Source organism: Triticum aestivum, chromosome 3B (genome assembly GCF_018294505.1).
Source record: "Triticum aestivum cultivar Chinese Spring chromosome 3B, IWGSC CS RefSeq v2.1, whole genome shotgun sequence".
Taxonomy (NCBI): Eukaryota; Viridiplantae; Streptophyta; class Magnoliopsida; order Poales; family Poaceae; genus Triticum; species Triticum aestivum.
Window position 1 is genome coordinate 133,211,442 of NC_057801.1, and position 21,690 is coordinate 133,233,131.

Here is a 21,690-nt window from a genome sequence, read left to right on the forward strand (position 1 = left end):
CTGTCATTCCTAATGATAAAGATGAATTGATCCCGCAAAGAATTATTACAGGTTATAGGATGGTAATTGATTTCTGTAAATTAAATAAAGCCATTAAGAAAGATCATCACCTTTTACCTTTTATTAATCAAATGATAGAAAGACTATACAAACACACACATTTTTGCTTTCTAGATGGTTATTCTGATTTCTCTCAAATACCTGTGTCAGTGAAGGATCAATCAAAAACTACTTTTACTTGCCCTTTCGGTACTTTTTCTTATAGACGTATGCCTTTTGGTTTATGTAATGCACCTGCTACCTTTCGAAGATGCATGGTGGCTATATTCTCTGACTTTTGGGAAAAGATGTGTGAGGTATTCATGGATGATTTCTCCGTTTATGGATCCTCTTTTGATGATTGCTTGAGCAACCTTGATTGAGTTTTGCAGAGATGTGAAGACACTAGTCTCGTGTTGAATTGGGAAAAGTGCCACCTTATGGTTAATGAAGGCATTGTCTTAGGGCATAAGATTTCTGAGAGAGGTATTGAAGTTGATAAAGCTAAAGTTGATGCTATTAAAAAGATGCCATGTCCCAAGGACATAAAAGGTATAAGAAGTTTCCTTGGTAATGCCGGTTTTTATAGGAGGTTCATTAAGGACTTTTCTAACATCTCTAGGCCTCTGACTAATTTATTGCAAAAAGATATTCCTTTTGTCTTTGATGATGATTGTGTAGAAGCATTTGAAATACTTAAGAAAGCTTTGATCACTGCACCTATTGTTCAGCCACCTGATTGGAATTTACCTTTTGAAATTATGTGTGATGCTAGTGATTATGTTGTAGGTGTTGTTCTAGGGCAAAGAGTTGATAAGAAATTGAATGTTATCTAGTATGATAGTAAAACTCTTGATACTTCCCAGAGAAATTATGCTACTACCGAAAAAGAATTCTTAGCAGTTGTGTTTGCATGTGATAAGTTTAGACCTTATATTGTTGATTCCAAAGTTACTATTCACACTGATCATGCTGCTATTAAATATCTTAAGGAAAAAAAGATGCTAAGCCTAGACTTATTAGATGGGTTCTCTTGCTCCAAGAATTTGATTTTCATATTATTGATCAAGGGAGCTGAGAACCCCATTGCAGACAACTTGTCTAGGTTAGAGAATATTCTTGATGACCCACTACCTATTGATGATAGCTTTCCCGATGAACAATTAGCGGTCATTAATGCTTCTCGTACTGCTCCTTGGTATGCTGATTATGCTAATTACATTGCTGCTAAATTTATACCACCTAGTTTCACATACCAGCAAATGAAAGAGTTCTTTTATGATTTAAGACATTACTTCTGGGATGACCCACACCTGCATAAAGGAGTAGATGGTGTTATTAGATGTTGTGTACCTGAGCATGAACGGGAACATATCCTATGCAAGTGTCATTCTAAATCATATGGAGGACACCACGCTGGAGATAGAACTGCACATAAGGTATTGCAATCTTGTTTTTATTGGCCTACTCTCTTCAAAGATGCTCGTAAGTTTGTATTGTCTTGTGATGAATGTCAAAGAATTGGTAATATTAGTAGACGTCAAGAAATGCCTATGAATTATTCTCTTGTTATTGAACAGTTTGATGTTTGGGGCTTTGACTATATGGGACCTTTTCCTGCCTCTAATGGTTATACACATATTTTAGTTGTTGTTGATTACATTACTAAGTGGGTAGAAGCTATTCCAACTAGTAGTGCTGATCATAACACTTCTATTAAAATTTTCAAAGAAGTTATTTTCCCGAGGTTTGGAGTCCCTACATATCTTATGACTGATGGTGGTTCACATTTTATTCATGGTGCTTTCCATAAGATGATTGCTAAGTATGATGTTGATTATAGAATCGCATCTCCTTATCACCCGTAGTCTAGTGGTCAAGTAGAGTTGAGAAACAGAGAGCTCAAATTAATTTTGCAAAAGACTGTGAATAGATCTAGAAAGAACTAGTCCAAAAAACTTGATGATGCATTATGTGCCTATAGAACTGCATATAAAAATCCTATTGGTATGTCTCCGTATAAGATGGTTTATGGAAAAGCATGTCACTTACCTCTTGAACTTGAACATAAAGCGTACTGGGCTATTAAAGAGCTCAATTAGGACTTCAAACTTGCCGGTGAGAAGAGGTTATTTGATATTAGCTCACTTGATGAATGGAGAACCCAAGCCTATGAGAATGCCAAGCTATTCAAAGAAAAAGTCAAACGCTGGCATGACAAAAGGATACAAAAGAGAAAATTCAACTTAGGTGATTATGTGTTATTATTCAACTCTTGTTTAAGATTTTTTGCAGGAAAACTTCTCTCTAAATGGGAAGGTCCTTACGTTATCGAGGAGGTCTATCGTTCCGGTGCCATAAAAATCAACAACTTCAATGGCACAAGTCCGAGGGTGGTGAACGGTCAAAGAATTAAACATCATATCTCAGGTAATCCTATCAATGTTGAAACTAACATTATTGAGACCGTAACCCCGGAGGAATACATAAGGGACACTTTTAGAATGTTCCAGACTCTGAAAAGGAATAGGTATGTGGTAAGGTAAGTAAACTGACTCCAAAACAATTCTAATGGCAATTTTTATCCGTTTTGGAATATTTAAGAATTTTGGAAAGAAAGAACTAGTCCGGGAAGGACACGAGGCCTCCACGAGGGTGGAGGGTGCGCTCACCCTTCCTGGGCACGCCCCCTGTCTCGTGGCCACCTCGTGTGCCTCCTGGACTCCGTGTTCTTGCACGTTACGTATTTTTGTTGGTAAAAATTCATTATATAATCTCCCGAAGGGTTTGACCACAGTATAACGCAATTACCCTCTGTTTTCGTTTCGAGCTGTTTCTGTTATAGATCTAGAGCAATATGTCGTCTCAGGATTCGGAAGGGGAGAGCTACATGGTTGATTAGCTTATAGACCCTAAGGTCTACGGGGACTTGGGGCATGGTGGCTGGACCACTGAAGAAGAGGAAGACTATGAGCCTAAGGGAAAGTAGGAGAAGAGTTCAGACGAAGACGAAGCCCCATTACCTCAACCTGGGGACATGCATGTGGAGTTTAAAAAGTCAAGCCTCCCTGATAGAGCAAAGAAGCCAAAGATCGAGTTTATCCCTTTTCGTCTCTTGCAGGAAAATAAACAGGAATTATGCAAAAGAATATTAAGTCTTGAGCAGGAGATCGATGACCTAAAGGAGCAAAATACTATACTCAAGCGTAAATCGAGGAAGAAGCCTACACCATCAACAACTCCTGCTTCACCAACTATGAAGAAGGAGACATAATACATGGGTATGGGCACTCCCATTGGCAACTGCCAAGCTTGGGGGAGGTGCCCCGGTATCATATCACCATCACACTCCTATCTTTACCGTTTTACCTAGTTTGACCCTTTTAGTAATATCTTGATCTAGTAGATTGAAGTTTTAATATCAATTAGTTTTTGAGTTTTGCTTTGTGATCTCTTTATGTAATCGAATCCATGAGCTATCTATAATAAAGATTAGTGTTGAGTCAAGGGCTTTGCTATCTTGCTATGATCTTGAGGAAGTAGAAATAATAAAAAGAATAAAAGAGTTCATTTTGATCTTATGGAAAGTAATGACTTCACACATAGAAAGTATGAGGTATAAAAGTTGTTGAGAGTTGACAAACGTAGTTTTGGTCATCATTGCAATTAATAGGAAGTAATAAGGAAAGAGAGGTTTTCACATGCAAATATACTATCTTGGACATCTTTTATGATTGTGAGCACTCATTAAGTATGACATGCTAAAAGAGTTGATATTGGACAAGGAAGACAATGTAATGGTTTATATTTTCTCACATCTCAGTTAAAGTATGTTGTCATTGATCCTCCCAACATGTTGAGCTTGCCTTTCCCCCTCATGCTAGCCAAATTCCTTGCACCAAGTAGAGATACTACTTGTGCTTCCAAATATCCTTATACCCAGTTTTTGCCATGAGAGTCCACCATACCTACCTATGGATTGAGTAAGATCCTTCAAGTAAGTTTTCATCAGTGCAAGCAATAAAAATTGCTCTCTAAATATATATGATCTATTAGTGTGAAGAAAATAAGCTTTATACGATCTCGTTATGGAAGCAATAAAAGCGACGGACTGCATAATAAAGGTCCATATACAAGTGGCAATATAAAGTGACGTTCTTTTGCATTAAGATTTTGTGCATCCAACCCTAAAAGCACATGACAACCTCTGCTTTCCTCTGTGAAGGTCCTGTCTTTTACTTTATGTTTTTACTTTATGCTTGAGTCAAGGTGATATCCACCTTTCCCTTTTATTTTTATCCTTTGGCAAGCCCCTCGTGTTTGAAAGATCCTGATATATATATCCAATTGGATGTAAGTTAGCATGAACTATTATTGTTGACATCACCCAAAGGTGAATACATTGGGAGGCAACACAATAAGCCCCTATCTTTCTCGGTGTCCAATTAAAACTCCATAACCACAAGTATTGTGTGAGTGTTAACAATTGTAGAAGACTATATGATAGTTGAGTATGTGGACTTGCTAAAAATACTCTACTCTTGACTCTTTCTGATGTTATGATAAATTGCAATTGCTTCAATGACTGAGATTATAGTTTGTTAGTTCTCAATGAAGTTTTTGAACCATACTTGACATTGTGAATTGATTGTTACTTGAGCATAAGAAATCATATGACAAAATCTATATATGTTGCTGTTATAAGAATGATCATGATGCCCTCATGTCCGTATTTTTTTTATCGACACCTCTGTCTCTAAACATGTGGACATATTTTTCAATTTCGGCTTCCGCTTGAGGACAAGCGAGGTCTAAGCTTGGGGGAGTTGATACATCCATTTTGCATCATGCTTTTATATCGATATTTATTGCATTATGGGCTGTTAGTACATATTTTATCTCAGTACTTATGACCATTCTCTCTTATTTTACAAGGTTTACCATGAAGAGGAGGCATGCCGACAGCTGGAATTCTAGATGGAAAAGGAGCAAATATTGGAAACCTATTCTGCACAGCTCCAAAAATCATGAAACTCCACGGAAGTCAGTTTTGGAATTAATAAGAATTATTGAGTGAAGAAAGCACCAGAGGGGGCCCACACCCTGGCCAGGAGGGTGGGGGGCGCGCCCGCGCCCCCTGTCTCCTGGGCCCCCTGGTGGCCCTCCGGTGCCCATATTCTGCTATATGAAGGCTTTTACCCTGGAAAAAATCAGAGGCAAGCTTACGGGATGAAACTCCGCCGCCACGAAGCGGAACCTTGGCAGAACCAATCTAGGGCTCCAGCAGAGCTGTTCTACCGGGAAAACTTCCCTCCGGGAGGGGGAAATCATCACCATCGTCATCACCAACGATCCTCTCATCGGGAGGGGGTCAATCTCCGTCAACATCTTCACCAGCACCATCTCCTCTCAAACCCTAGTTCATCTCTTGTATCCAATCTTGTAGCCAAAACCACAAATTGATACCTGTGGGTTGCTATGAGTGTTGATTACTCCTTGTAGTTGATGCTAATTGGTTTATTTGGTGGAAAATCATATGTTCGGATCCTTAATGCATATTATTACTCCTCTGATTATGAACATGAATATGCTTTGTGAGTAGTTACGTTTGTTCCTGAGGACATGGGTGAAGTCTTGCTATTAGTAGTCATGTGAATTTGGTATTCGTTCGATATTTTGGTGAGATGTATGTTGTCTCTCCTCTAGTGGTGTTATGTGAACGTCGACTACATGACACTTCACCATTATTTGGGCCTAGAGGGAGGCATTGGGAAGTAATAAGTAGATGATGGGTTGCTAGAGTGACAGAAGCTTAAACCCTAGTTTATGCGTTGCTTCGTAAGGGGCTAATTTGGATCCATATGTCTAGTGTTGTGGTTAGGTTTACCTTAATACTTCTTTTGTAGTTGCGGATGCTTGCAATAGCGGTTAATCATTAGTGGGTTTCTTGTCCAAGTAAGGGCAGTACCCAAGAACCGGTCCACCCACATATCAAATTATCAAAGTACCGAACGCGAATCATATGAGCGTGATGAAAACTAGCTTGACGATAATTCCCATGTGTCCTCGGGAGTTCTTTTCTCATTATAAGAAATTGTCCAAGCTTGTCCTTTGCTACAAAAAGATTGAGCCACCTTGCTGCACTTTATTTACTTTCATTGCTTGTTACTCGTTACAATTTATCATATCACAAAACTATCTGTTACCTACAATTCCAGCGCTTGCAGAGAAAACCTTACTGAAAACCGCTTGTCATTTCCTTCTGCTCCTCGTTGGGTTCGACACTATCGAAAGGACTACGATAGATCCCCTACACTTGTGGGTCATCAGCACCCGCCTGAGCACGAGGTCACCTACATCAAGAGTCCTGGGGCGGATGTTGCGGCAGTGGTATCGCCGCAGCGCCTGCTGGTATCTTGCTACTCGTAGCGCGGCCTCCCGACGGTGTTCCTCCCCCAGCACGAGGTCCATCCCCCACATGGCATCCTGTTGTGCTTCATCAAACGCTAGGACCCACGTGGAGCGATGCCGGACCTCATGAGGGAGGACCGCCTCTGCTCCGTAGACGAGGAAGAACAGGGTCTCGCCAGTTGACTTGGTGGTGGTAGTGCAGATGGACCACAACACAGACTGGAGCTCATCGTACCAGCCCCTGCCGCGGGCCTCCATCTTCTTCTTGAAGGTCCTGGTCTTGAGGCCTTTCAGGACCTCTGCGTTGGCGCGTTCGACCTAGCCGTTACTCCTGGGGTGTGCCACCGAAGCGTAGCATATCTGTGTTCCAAGGTTAGCACACTATGTTTTGAAGAGGTTGCTCGTGAACTGCGAACCGTTGTCGGTGATGATGCGATTGGGGACCCAGAATCGGCTCACGAGGCCCTTGATGAATTTGACTGCAGAACCAACCAGGATGGTGCGGACGGCCTCCACTTCCGCCCACTTGGTGAACTTGTCGATGGCGACGTAGAGGTAGAGGTAGCCCCCAGGCACTCGAGGAAACGACATCAGGTAGAGTCCTCCTGCATCCAAGATGGAGAGCTCTACCGGAATTCCCTTGGATGCAGTAGGCCGTGGGGGATGCCGTTTCCTCATCCGCGTCCTCCTCCTTTTCTGGTAGAGTCCCTTGCATCAGGTAGTCCTTGCATTCCGTAGTCCAGCATCCCTCCTGAGGCTCTAGCGCTAGGAGCAAGCGTGCTCCCGAGGTTGGGCCACAGGTCGGGGCTCCTATGGCAGGTGGTTGAGGGAGTTCTTCCCGAGGTTGCGATGTGCTCGATAGTGACGGTACTGCCAAAGGCTTGAAGATCCGTTCCTCAAAAACGCCAGGTTCCTGAGGCAGCCGCCTGGAGGCCCTCCTGGCGATGTCATTAGCCTCTTGGTTGGTGCCGCGGGGCACATGCTACAACTCCATCCCCCAAAATTGATTTTCCATCCTGCGCACCTCCGCAAGATACGCCTCCATGTGCTCGTCCTTTGGCTCGTACACTTTGTTGGAGAAGTTGACAAGGAGCTGTGAGTCACCCTTGATGATGAGGTGCTTCACCCCCAGTGCTGTTGCAGCCTTTAAGCCTGCTATGAGGCCTTCGTATTCTGCTATGTTGTTGGAGACATTCTCACCATGCTAGAAACAGAGCTGCGCAGGTAATAGAGCTTGTCCTGAGTGGGGGATATAAGCAATGCGCCAGCCCCCGCGCCATGTCGCAAGAATGCCCCGTCGAAGTACACGACCCAGCCATCTGGTGCCTCGCTTCCCGAGGAGAGTGGCCGATCTTCACCTGCTTCAAGCCCTGGCGCCTCTGTCCATTCTGCCACAAAATCTGCAAGTGTGGCTCTCTTGATGACCCTGGTCGTGCTAAATTCCAACTGAAATGCTTGCAGCTCAATGTTCCATTCGGCGACTCTTCCAGCGGAATTGGGGCTCCGGAGCGCCCTTTCCAACGGGTAGGCCAAGACGACCTTGATGGGGTGACCTTGAAAGTAATGTCGCAACTTACGCAAGGCCACCAATAGTGCGAGCAAGAGCTTCTGAGGCATGGGGTATCGCGCCCTAGCATCCCGCAACACCGTGCTGACGAAGTACACCGGATGCTCGACGAGGGTGGGTGTGCTGACGAAGCCCGTACCCTCGGAGAGCTAGGCACTTCCTGAGACGTCAGAGCCCCTAGCACCTGGATGCCTAGTGAGGCCCCTTCAGCCCTGGGGGCGTCTTCCTGTTGAGGCGGGTCTCCATCTGCCGAGTCCGTGCACTACAAAAAAAAGACACATCCATGACATTTTGGGCCGAACGAATTTTTTTCTGTCATACATATGACACTTCTATGACGATAATTGTGACAAAACCCGGTATCATCATAGATGTGGTGGGCTCCTACTTCTATGACAAAAAATCATGACAGAAAATGGGCTTTTCATCCTGGGTGGGCCGGAGACGCAGCTGCATGACATTCTTTGGGCCGTCCATGACAGAAAAAACTGTGGTAGAAGCGAGGGCGAGGAAAATTTCGGGGAGTTCCCGGTTACGGTGGGTGGTCAGGGGCCGAGCGATGCGTGTTTCTCTCGTACACGTACGCGCATGTGTGCGAGGCGTTGGCTCTAACTGAACCCGAGCGAGGCGTTGGGCTCTAACTGAACCCGAGCGATTGCACTGCAGGCTACGCGTTATTGAACCCGAGCGATCCATTCCTTCGCTACTGCTGCTAACTGAAGCCGATCGATGCTGCCTCTCTGGATGAACAGTGAGCATTGCGGGGGGGGGGGGGGGGGTTGGATGAACAGTGAGCGGTGGGAGTGGATGAACGGGACCTGTGGCGTTGCCTGTGGATGAACAGGACCCCGATCGATCAAGCCGGTTGGGGCTGGATGAACAGGACCCAACGGAGGGCTAGATGAACAGGACGACCCCGTGGAGGGCTGGATGAACAGTAGACGATGGAGGGGTGGATGAACATTACCCGGGGAGGGGTGGTTGAACAGGAGCCCGTGGAGAAGGGTGGTTGAACAGTGGATGGTGGAGTAGCACGCAGTGCAGGCTGGATGAACAGGAGTCCATGGATGAACAGTCGCAGGTGGAGGCTGGAGGAGGTCGACGGTGGATGAACAATAGCCCGTGGAGGCTGGAGGAGGTCGACGGTGGAGATGAACAGTATCCCGTGGAGTCCCGTTTTGCGGTACGCCACACCCCTCCCGATGAACAGGACCCCCGTTTCGACCGTAGTGCTCCAACACAAGTCTGTTTCGTCCGTTTTGCGGTACGCCACACCCCTCCCGATCAACAGGACCCCCGTTTCTACCGTAGGAGGTCCGTTTCCTCCGTTTTGCGGTATGCCACACCCCTCCCGATGAACAGGATCCCGTTTCGAACGTGGCCAGTCGAACACAAGGCCATTTCCTCTGTTCTATGGTATGCCAGGCCTCATTTCCATCGCATGTTTCGTCCAAGCCCTCCCGATGAACACGACCATGCATTACGTTCTGACCCAGCCGGTTGGCTCCCCATGAGCACGACGACGGTGTTGTTTCTCCGTTCCGACCCAGCCATGTACATGAGCCCTGGCCGTACATATATATTCGTGAGTAGGCGTCCAAGACCCTGCCCGTATGTACGTACGTGGTCGTATTTTCTTTCTTGCACCCTGGCCGTTGTACGTACGTGTACATGCTACATGCGCGCCTCTACTATGACACGTGCGCGCCTCTACAACGACCAGTATGTACGTACACGTTCGCGACCAGAATGACAACGCTATGTACGCTTCGACCAGGTGGGTCCCGACTGTCAGGCACTTCCTTGCGTGCGAAGATGTAGCTGGTGGGTCCCAGCAGTCAGGGGGGCGAATCGTTTTTTTTTTGCCCGGACGCACTTCCTTGCGTGCGAAGGTGTAGTGGGTCCCAGCAGTCAGGGGGGAAACGTTTTTTTCATGAAATACGGTTGGCCGTCCGGTGGGTCCCAGCTGTTAGGTGGAGGAATAATTCTTTTGCGTGTAATAAGGAGGCACTTCCTTGCGGCTGCCATGGACCCAGCTGTCAGCCTCTCCACGTACAGTCCACGTCCGATGGAAGTCGTTCCTTGACCACGTTGACCACGCCGCGCCGAGAGCACCAGGGACGTGGACGATGACGCGGAGCCGGGGAAGACGCGGCAGTGGATGCCCACGCGGAGAGAAGTACAAGGGTCCACTGGTTCGCTGCAGTGTGAGGCTGCCATCGCCGTAGGGCCTGGCTAGCGGTGGGAGTAGTAGGGGCGATGAGGCCTCAACGGCAGCACAGCCAGCCACTGGAGGCAGGAGCAGGCGATCTTCCCGGCGCTGGTTTGGGAGGTTAGTACAAGAAGAGCAGCGATTGAAGAAGTAGAAGGACCGTTTGATTCAAATCCAACGGTTACTGCTGCTAGAAGCGTTTGTTGACTAAGTTGACAAGCCCTGCGTACGCGTCAACTTAGTAGGCCCACAGGTCAGCCTCCCAACCGGTGCGCCCCAGATGTCAGTGGGAGGAATCATTTTTTCGCGTAATAAGGAGGCAGTTGATTGCATGCGGCCAGGCCAGCGGAGGGAGTAGGGTGGGCCGGGGAAGCCTGCGCGGCATCATAGCGGGCCACAAGAGGAGGGAGCAGGCAGTCCCGCCGATGCTAGTTTAGGCGGCTGGAGGAGGAAGATCAGAGATTGAAGAAGCACGTCGGCCGTTGGATGGACATCCAACAGTCACTGCTGCTAGAATTGTGTGTTCACTGACAAAGCCTTGCGTAAACATCAGCCTCGAAATATGTGGCGTGTACAGCCCATTTGCTATATTTTTATATTTTTTACTCATTTTCTAATTCATATGGAATTTATTGCAGCCCTTTTTCCATTTTTAGAATTGCTGGCCATTTTCTGGTCAGTACCAGGGTCAAAGAATTAACTAAATATGTGGGAAATTTTGAAAATTCACAAATTTTTCCTGGGGAAGGAAATATTCTTAATGCAAAAATTAATAGCCATACTAAAACAAATTAAAAAATAAATTAGTACTATGTCATGTTAAATCCAATGAAATACGTATAAGATATCAGTGAAGAACAAAAACAAAAAAAGAAACTAATATCCCATTTGCTATAGTTTTTTTCGAATTTTCAACCCCTTTTGATATTACTTTTAACAGACATTGACCATACTCTTCGGCCACGCCGGAATGCATCCCTCCTCGTCTTGAAAGATTTGCAGCCCAGTAATTCGGAGAAAACAAATAGGCCTAGCTTGGGTATTCGTTAAAAAGAAATACTGGGCTACCTATTTTCCCAAAGAACTGGTGCATGAGCATTTAGCTTTATTTATTTATTTACTTATTTATGTTTAGGGGACCATGAGCATGTACCTGGGCCGGATTCATGTGAGAGCCTCCCTTCCAGTTAATTATGGGCTTCTCTATTGGGCCTTCATCAGTGGGTTGCATGTTATCAACAAGTGGAAAATGTGTTCCGTACGAAAAATAGTATGAGCTACGTACGGTATGGGGCACTAACCATGCAACGACTTCCAAAACATTGTGTTTGTCCTTCTAACAACACATTTATTCAACCAATAGACGAAATATACTACTGATTGTACATTGAAAACAGCAGCAGCAGCAACCAGGGCTGGGGGTGCAACAGAAACAGTAAGCAGGCCAGAAGAGTGAAGACGCAGCTCTCTCTTCGAAACCAAACATCAGCCATCATTACAAAAGGGCTACCAAAAAAGAACAAGTGTATGCATCAAACTAAATAAAGATCCTACTACACCAAGTGTACGCATCTAACTAACTGGCTCAGTTAGACGTTACTATTTATTAAGCTGTGGAGATTGGCTGACGGCTTGAACTAGATGGGTGCCTGACAGGGGAAACTCCAGCCAGCAGGTCGAAGTCTGATACTTGCGACCCTCTCTCCTACTTTGGGCTGAAGAGCGTGGCGGCACATATCACGGTATGGTGCATGCAGAGACGCATGGTACGCTGTGTACACACAGTTTTGCCTGATGAACAAAACCGCGCTGCCATCATGATCCTTGCCGTCAGTTATCTCCTGGTTAATCGGATAATTCAGTCCGACAAACAGAGAGCTTGTACCAAGGCTACTTACCAGCCTCTAGTCAAAAATTCCTGAAGGCCCAGAGAAGATGGGATCCTGCTCAAAGACCTTGCAGTGACTGTGATTGTATTCCACAAAACAACACGTCCGGTACGTGCGAATGATCATCAATGTTTCACCATCGTGTGATCGAGCTAGGAACCACCTGCAACTTCCATGCCGCTTTTCTTTGAAAGGTTATGGGATTAGGAAGGGTAGGGACACCAGGCGGCCTACAACATCCTATCAAGTTGGAGTCAAATAAAAAAGGGCTCTTTATTTAGTCAATCTTAAGAACAGCATGTTATGAGCATGAATATTTTTTCAGTAAATGTTGACAGTAATATAAGCAAGCCATCATGATATCATAGGAAAGTAACATACTGTTGTAAGAGCCATTTGTAGCGATGACTGGAGTAGGCCTGCAATATGTCCAGCCATAGGAGTCGACAGTGTAAATGAAGCCCTTGTGTTCAATGGCATCAGAGAACCATGGAGGATGTATGATCCTGCGATGGACGTGCAGATTTACCCACTTACCGCAATGACATGTCAGATAGGCGAGACCGCGGTTGAAGAACGCAATTAGCCTGAAGTCTTTATAATTCACAGATCTTGTGGGCACTTGGCAGATTACAACCTTGAGCAAATCAAACTTGGTATCATGTTGGCTACTGTAAGATTCCGAGTATTCTGGGCCGCGGTGCCAAAGTAGTGCAGTGTTAATCCAAGGAAGGGGGATCAATCGCTGGGTGTAGACCTCCACGAGCATCCAGCTGTCGTGACCGTCGACGAGCACCATCCAAGACGTGTTCATGCCGACCCAGTACATACCGTTAATGTAGCTAAGGATGACGGGGATTGGATCGCAGTCAAGGGGGTTGATGCTCTCCACCCTATGATCGTTATGATGTGTGATACGCCGTTTCTGAAGATCAGGCGGCATCAGCAAGCAAGGAGCTGGCTTAAAAAGCTCAGGCCTGAGGGCTTTGAGTAAATGGTACAGCCCCGACAAGCACGCGGCGAGCGGCATGGTACTGAGATTGTCCACACGCGAAACAATGAGCTTGATTACCTCTGTGGGGAGCGAATTCCAGCCACTCTTTCGACGGACGCTGCTCGGTTCTGCCATTGTTAGTGCTTGGGTTTCGGACGAGGGGGGGAGGCGCCTTAGCGGGGATGGAAGATTGGACGAGATTACGTGCGGACAAAGATGGAGAAGCGAATATGTGCTGCGGGAAAGTGGACATGTGATGATGACTACAGCACGCCTCTTGACTTACGAGACACATACCAGCAGCGTAGGGTCATATCGATGCCAGACAACTTGCTTGAGTAGAGTAGTAGAGTAGGACTCTGCTCTACTACTAGCACCGGAGGAGTAGTATATTCTACTCTAAAATAGTTACAAACTTCAATGCCCGATCGTGGAATGACTACGAACCGTGCTCAAAGACTGTGTCTACATGGTGTTTGGACTTATATGCAAAAAATAGCAAGATTGCCGTGCATTTCACGGCACACCATCATCACCAACTCGGTTTTTTCTCTACTCCTACTCCTATAAAAGACTCAGTTGGTGATGATGGAGGCGAGGAGGCGTGTTCAGTCGGGCGTGCAGCGGACGACGCATCACTATTTGATTTGTTATAAAAAACAAAGAAGGGTAGTAGAGATACAGACTTAAGGGAGGAGCACGAGGTTGTGGGAGATAAGGATGAACGAGGCAAGGCCTTTTCTGTAAATTTGGAGAGAGGTGCGTGTATCTTTTGTAAAATTGTCATGGTTGGCTTTCTATCCGTCAGATATAGATCGGACAGTCTATATTACAAGATGGCAGACATACCATAATCACCAACTCTGCTTTTTATAAGAGTAGTAAAAAACAGAGTTGGTGATGATGGTGTGCCTGCCATCCTGCAATATAAGCCGTCTGATTTATATCTGACAGATAGGAAGGAAAAATGGAAATTTTGCAAAAAGGTACCCACAGCCACTCAACATTTGCAAATAAGGCCTTCCCTCATTCATCCTTTTCTCCCACAAGATAAACTACTCATACAAATGCATCTTGATGTTCCGTGCAAGGCATGGGCATCTTGCTAGTAGATAGATAGAGACTAGGGAGTACTAGTAAGGACACCATCTACTACTTCGTGTGCTACTCCTGCACTCCATTCGGTGGCTGCAACGTCCCCTACAGCCACTCCCTCATGCACTCCATTCGGCGGGCGCTGTTGACATTTGGGGAGCACACTCTCGCGACTGCTGACAGCCACGACTTCACCGACGATGACTTCTTCCCCGACCTCGGCAACCTCTTCCTCAATGACATGGGCGACAACCTCAACGCCAATGGTGCTGCTCCCATTGCACCGTATGTGTTTCTCCTTCCTATTCGAAATTGTGGTAGAATTCATGTTTCTACTCTGTATCCTACTACTATGCTAGTCCACATGATTAGTTTCATCTCCGTTATAGCCGTCATGATTTATTTTGTGCTTATTCGGATTAAATCTCGTAGTAACTTGCTCATATATTCAACTGGCGCAACGTCCCCTACAACCACTCCGGTTTCATGGACGGCCTGGTCGATGCCTCCAAGGAGCCCTTCGTCTACTGCTATGAGTTCCCGATGCCGTTTTGGGGCTCGCCAGCGGACATGGTGCATCACCTCACGGATGCGTGCAGCGGTCACTATTGGCCCTTGGCGGAGAACATCAAGTATGAGACGTGCTACCCGTTCACCATGCCGGAGTCGTTGGAGGATCACCGCCGCCTGCTAGTCTCGGAGGAGGACGGCAACGTCTTCCTTTTGATCGTGGGCACCGGCGAGGCCCGTGCAGGCCGCCGCCCCATCTCTGTAGTGTGCGTCAGGGGTGACGCCGCTGACACTGACACTGACACGAGGCCGATGTACGGGTGCGTGGTCAGTGTTACTGCCCCTCCGGGTCACGTGGGCGGTGACACCGGCCTCATCGAACGGACTTGGACTCTGGGGAGCTGGGACTGTCCCGCCAATGTGGACTTGGAAAACCCATGGCATCCTTTACCCACCGACGCGGTGCACGGGGACTCCAAGGAGGTTCACCTGGACATACACATTATCAAGTTAAAATGTTGATCATTAGTCTTCGCTCAATGTAATCCGTTGTCTAAGCGTGTGGAGACTTCCATGTAGGATCTTGCTCTATTGGAGTATCGCGCATGAATAAAAGTGTATCCGTTTATGGTTTAGTCTAGAATCTTCCATGTATGAATTTTTACTACAGTAGTGGTGAAAGACTTATGATGAACCATTTCTTACATCTCCTCTGCCCCCTTGCAAGTCATCCTGATTTAATCCCTCCGTCTAGGTGTATATGGGCATGGTTAATATTGCTTAATAGTATAGCCAACTGTTGACTATAAGAAAGTGTCATGTCATCTGTAGCCAACATGTATAACAATCGATACTCAAAAACTAATTGTTAAAGATCATTTCTTGCAAAGCACAATAAGTGTTATTTCTTAACAAGTTTTGGATGCAGGTTGAACAGTTGAACGCTTTTGTTTGCAAAAGATACCTTTTTAGATATTTCACCCGGATGTTTGTGAGCTCTAGAGATGAAATAATATCCGAAGAAACCTATCGATACCTGTCGGTGTCAAAACCGGTGGATCTCGGGTAGGGGGTCCCGAACTGTGCGTCTAGGCGGATGGTAACAGGAGACAAGGGACACGATGTTTTTACCTAGGTTCGGGCCCTCTCGATGGAGGTAAAACCCTACTCCTGCTTGATTAATATTGATGATATGGGTAGTACAACAGTAGATCTACCACGAGATCAGAGAGGCTAAACCCTAGAAGCTAGCCTATGGTATGATTGTTGTTCGTCCTACGGACTAAAACCCTCCAGTTTATATAGACACCGGAGAGGGCTAGGGTTACACGGAGTCGGTTCATGGGAGGAGATCTACATATCCGTATCGCCAAGCTTTCCTTCCACGCCAAGGAAAGTCCCATCCGGACACGGGACGAAGTCTTCAATCTTGTATCTTCATAGTCCAGGAGTCCGGCCGAAGGTCATAGTCTGGTCATCCGGACACCCCCTAATCCAGGACTCCCTCAGTATCCCCTGAACCAGGCTTAAATGATGACGAGTCCAGCACGCAAATTGTCTTCGGCATTGCAAGGCGGGTTCCTCCTCCGAATACTTCATAGAAGATGTTTGAACACAAGGATAGTGTCCGGCTCTGCAAAATAAGTTCCACATACCACCGTAGAGAGAATAATATTTGTACAAATCTAATCTGCTGACGTGTTCCGTAGTGTGACATCATGCCACGGCCAAGCCTTTATTCGAATCGTTTTACTGTCCCACCTCAGCGCGTTTAGCGAGGCGGTTTCCTTGGCACGTCTTGTCAAAGCAGAGATTGTGTCCCCTTATTCCAGGATTCTCATCAATACGGGCGTGGGTAACCCAACCGCACCATTAATCACGACGCTTGGGAGATAAGCGAGTTTTACTAGGCTGGTGGGGGTACATAGTTTCGTCCGCCCATATAAGGGGATAAGGATCCACTCTTTCCATTTACGCCTTCTTCCTGCTTTGCTTATCCATCTCCGTGCACTCGAGCTCCAACGCCCAAGTCCGCACTTCCCATCTCAACCTTCTCCAACCATGTCCGGAGCGGGAGGCAGGTGGATGGCTTCCTCCGTCACGAAGGGGAAAATCAAAAAGTTGAGGAAAGCCGGATACTTGTCCAACGACATCACGCACCGGCTCCCAGATGAGGGGCAGCTCATCCCCGCCCCTAGGCCCCATGAGAGGGTGGTGTTTCTCCCCCATTTCCTCCGCGGACAGGGCTTCCCACTCCACCCATTTGTCCCGGGGCTCATGTTCTACTACGGTCTGGATTTCCACGATCTGGCCCCAAACTTCATCCTCAACATCTCGGTGTTTATCGTCGTGTGCGAGGTCTTTCTCCGCATCAAGCCCCACTACGGCTTATGGCTGACGATCTTCAATGTCAAGCCGAAGGTAGTGGGCGGCCAGCAGGCGGAGTGCGGAGGCGCAATGGTGGGCAAGATGCCCAACGTCACATGGCTCGAGGGCTCCTTTGTGGAAACCATCAAGGGGTGGCAATCGGGGTGGTTCTACATCACCGAGCCGCGCGACCCTGAATGGGCGGCGGCCCCCGAATTCCGATATGGCATCCCCACACGGCTCACCTCTTGGAAAGAGACGGGCCTGTCATGGGGTAATTCGGGAGAGGTGACCGGACTCCAAACCCGCGTCCAAAACCTGATGGACAAGAAGGTTAAACTTGTCAACATAGTCCAGGTCATGCTCTTCTGCCGGATCCTCCCGTGTCAACGACGGGCTTTCAACTTGTGGGAGTTCGACCCGGTCCAGCACCAGAATTTGTCCAGGCTCTTCGACACAACGCACGAAGATGCCTGGAAGGTGCTATTCAAAGGCTCCGAGGTTTCCCCTCCAATTACCGAGGATCACGGATTCTGCGCGAAGCGCCAAGCCAGCGTGGTAAGCTTGTTTTACCCTTTATAGGATACTTGTTTTTCATAGTTTGACTCTATGCGGGATCTAAGCTCCTGCTCCTTTGACAGGACTGGAAGAGGACATCCGGACAGATTGACTGTCCGGCTCCTTTGCCCGAAGGCCCAGCCGATGCCTGCTTGGCAAAGCTGCTGGTTCTGGCACGTCACATGGTGCCGGAGAAGAAGGCCAAGAAGAAGGCCACGGGAACTCGAAGGAGCTCCCGGCGCCTGGTGGTGTTGGACTCATCGCCCGACGACCCCAAAGCGCACTCCTCCTCCGAAGATGAGGAGGAGGAAGAAGAAGCCTCTCCCCCTCCAATGAGGGTAGGAAAGAAAAGGAAGGCCGCCCCAACTGGGGAGGCTGGAGGGTCCAAGAAGGGGAAGACCCTTCCTCTGGACTACGCCTCCGACGCTGAAGACGGCGAAGAGGAGTGGCCATCCAGGGCCAAGACCCTGGCAACATCATAAGTATCCGAATACCAGAATAACTCATGGCATTCCTTTAGTGCACAGTATCTTCTAACACCGAACATAATCATGCAGTCCGCCCAAGGCCCAGCTCGATGCTTCGTCGAGCGGATCCCTGGATTCGTCGGATGTGAATAGTCTTTCACTCCCGACCGCTACCTCCCCTCGCCCCATGGATGATGCCGAGGTGGAGTCCCAAAAGGGAACGGGGCCGGAGGAGGTAGCCCCGGAGGCGCCGCAAGGCGACCTTCCGGATTCCAGGTGCAAAGGGGACAAAACCCCAAAGGGCTCTAAGTCCGGTCCTGGGCCGGACACCGCACCGGAACCTTCAATGGTTCTGGAGTCCGGCAAGCGGCCCCTTCGTAAGAAGGGCAAGCCTACGACGCCGGTGGCCTCCGTCCAACCGGAGGCGACGGACAATTTGCTGGAGGTGCTTAACGGTGCCTCCATCAACGAGGAGCACCGCACTTATGAGTGCGGTGATCCAGAAGATTCAGTCCGCCAAAAGCGGGCTGACAGAAGCCTGTGCCAGCCTTCTAACAAGCTTTGAGGTATGTATTTAAAACATGTAAAAATGTTACCGCATAGACAGTAGCCCCTGATGCTCAGTTTGGTGTTCGGAAAGAAAAGCCAGACTGAGGATCTAAAAAGATATACGTAGGAGTCTAACATAAATATGTCAATATGGGAATGCAGGCTACGCTGCTGACCTTTGCTGCACTGACTGCGGAGGTCGATGCATTGAAGCAGAGCCTCGAGTGGTCTGAGAACGAGCTCGGCCTTGCCAAGAAACAGCTCGAGGACAAGGAAGGTAGGTAGTACCTTATGTAAGTATATATAAAAATACCTGGTTGCAAATAGTGATAGGACCAACGTGAATGTTACAGGGGCCACAACCGAGGTGGCGACCCTGAAGGAGGCGCTGTCCAAGGCCAAAGATAATGCGGTCGTGGAGCGCACCGAGCAAGAGAAACAAGAGGCGCGGGTGGCGGAGGTGCGGCAAGAGCTCAATGCTCTTGTGAAAAAACACGAGAGTTTAGAGCTTGACTCGAAGACTCGAGAGTCTGAGCTTGCCTTGGCACTTGAAAGCGCCAAATCTGCCAAGGCCGAAGCCCAAAAGGCCCTCCAGGAAATTGAGGCGATGAAGAAGATAGCGGTGGGTAAGGCATTCTTTATGCAAAGCAAGCATGTGAAAGTGAATTACTTGTTACTTACCCGAATCCGGAGCTCTCCAGGAGCATTCGCAGATCTGGCCCGCAGTGTGTACAACGCCACCGCATTCTACCGAGCCGAAGAAGGGAGCTCGACGGAGAAGGTGTTCTGGTCCCAGTATGCTGTGGCCGGACACCCGGTGCCCTTGAGTGACCAGCTGAAGTAGCTGGTCGAGCTCCATAAGGGAGCCGAATAGGCCATGAAGGGCCTTATAGGCTGGATGTGGCCTGGGGAGGTCCTGCCCGGGAGCTACTTTGGGCTGGTGAGGCGGCTGGTGGATGCATGTCTGCGGCTTGAAGTCATCAAGCGGTCCGTATGCATCGAAGGTGCCCGTAGGGCTCTTGCCCGTGCTAAAGTGCACTGGGGCAAGCTGGATGCTGAGAAGCTGGTGACAAAAGGGCCACCGAAGGGGAAGGAGCATCGCAGGCCCGAGATGTATTATGAGGGTGTCCTGAAGGGTGCCCGCCTTGTAGCGAACGAATGTTCCAAGGATTTAATTTTTGAGTAAACTCGCTCGTGTTTATCCTGTGCGCTGAAAACTTGTTCATATGCGCTAAGCAACACTTTTTGAATTTAAAATATTACCTTCTGTGCGGCCGTTTATTAAATCTGAGAGACGCAAGTCGTCGGCTTCTACCCCCATGCCACGAGTTCTGGGGTGTTCGGGATAAACCTGAGCGCTCTTGTTCCCATTCTTGGGTCCTTCAAGGGAGGCTCTCAGCACAACGAACAAGGCAATCAGACTATAATGCTTTATCACCCTCACTTAGCCATAGAATTCTATAATTTTAAATTTCGGCGAAGCCCCTAGTATTTGGAAGACCGAGTTCAGGGCGCTATCCACGCCTGGGCCGGACAAAGCCAGCTCTTTGCTCTAAGCGGCATAAGTCTTTAGGGACACGAAAAACCTCTCGAACAGCGACCAGCTCTCGCCCTATCATGACGGTCAGTTTTAGCTTTCTCTACTGAGGTGCTTAACCCAGATCAACTGGGGCACAATCGCAGTAGTTCTCCCAGCGCTACCTTAGCTAATATAGCGGAACGTAAGGTACCAAAACATGGGAGCCGGGCAAACCCAACTATTGACCCAAGACATGATTCGGAGCCGATGCATATAATGCTATAAGTTCAGGGTGCTGCACTCGTGAGAGTGTTCGGACTTCCCACACCATATTCTGGGGTACTTGAGCCCCTGGTGTATTGGCCGTACCAAAGTGTACGGTTGTATAATGTCATAACTGAACATATTTACATAAAAAATGAATGCAATAATAGACAAAAGCTATGTATTGTTTATTGAGAGGCTGCTATGAAAGCAGAACGATACAAATAGTGCGATAAGCAAGATGGGATTATTTGACATGTCCCCCTCCAGGGCAAGCTGCGAGACTTTAAGTAAGACAGGTATTTAGCTCGTTATAGAGACCACCTGGACATTCGATGTGGCTTGCTGTCTCCCTAGCTGTTGTATCGTGTGTTCGGCGATTTTACTGCCGGACAGGCCTTCCTGAGAGTGGAGTCCTGAAAGTAAGAAAAGAGAAATAACAAAATCGGGAGCCCCTAGTGTGGGTAAGCCGCATTCTGGGCGTGCCGTGGTTGTGCCCCTCCCCTTATGCCCATGGTATTTCCAAAGCGTAATTATATACGCGTGGTACTGGTTTCGCAATCTCGCGAGGGCTGGGGTTGGGGCCGCACTGCTATGCTTGCTCGGAACGTGCCAGGCGGTCTTGTTGTAGGTTACTCCGGGCGCGCTTGACGGTGTCCGGTCGTTTAACAGCCGGACTGGAGAATTGCCTTGAGAGGCTACTTTGTACATCTGCCGCAAGGGCCGCCGTGTGCTCCTCTGTTCGGAGAGAGCATTCGGTGTTTCCATTGACCGTAATGACTCCTCGAGGGCCTGGCATCTTGAGCTTGAGGTATGCGTAGTGCGGCACCGCATTGAACTTTGCAAATGCGGTTCGCCCGAGGAGGGCGTGATAGCCACTGCGGAACGGGACTATGTCGAAGATTAACTCCTTGCTTCGGAAATTATCCAGGGATCCGAAGACCACTTCGAGTGTAACTGAGCCTATACAGCTGGCCTCTACACCTGGTATGACGCCTTTAAAGGTCGTCTTTGTGGGTTTAATCCTTGAGGGATCTATGCCCATCTTTCGCACTATATCCTGATAAAGCAGGTTCAGGCTGCTGCCGCCGTCCATGAGGACTCTAGTGAGGTGAAATCCATCAATGATTGGGTCTAGAACCAATGCGGCAAATCCACCATGACGGATGCTAGTGGGGTGGTCCCTTCGATCAAAGGTGATCGGGCAGGAGGACCATGGGTTGAATTTTGGGGTAACTGGCTCTAACGC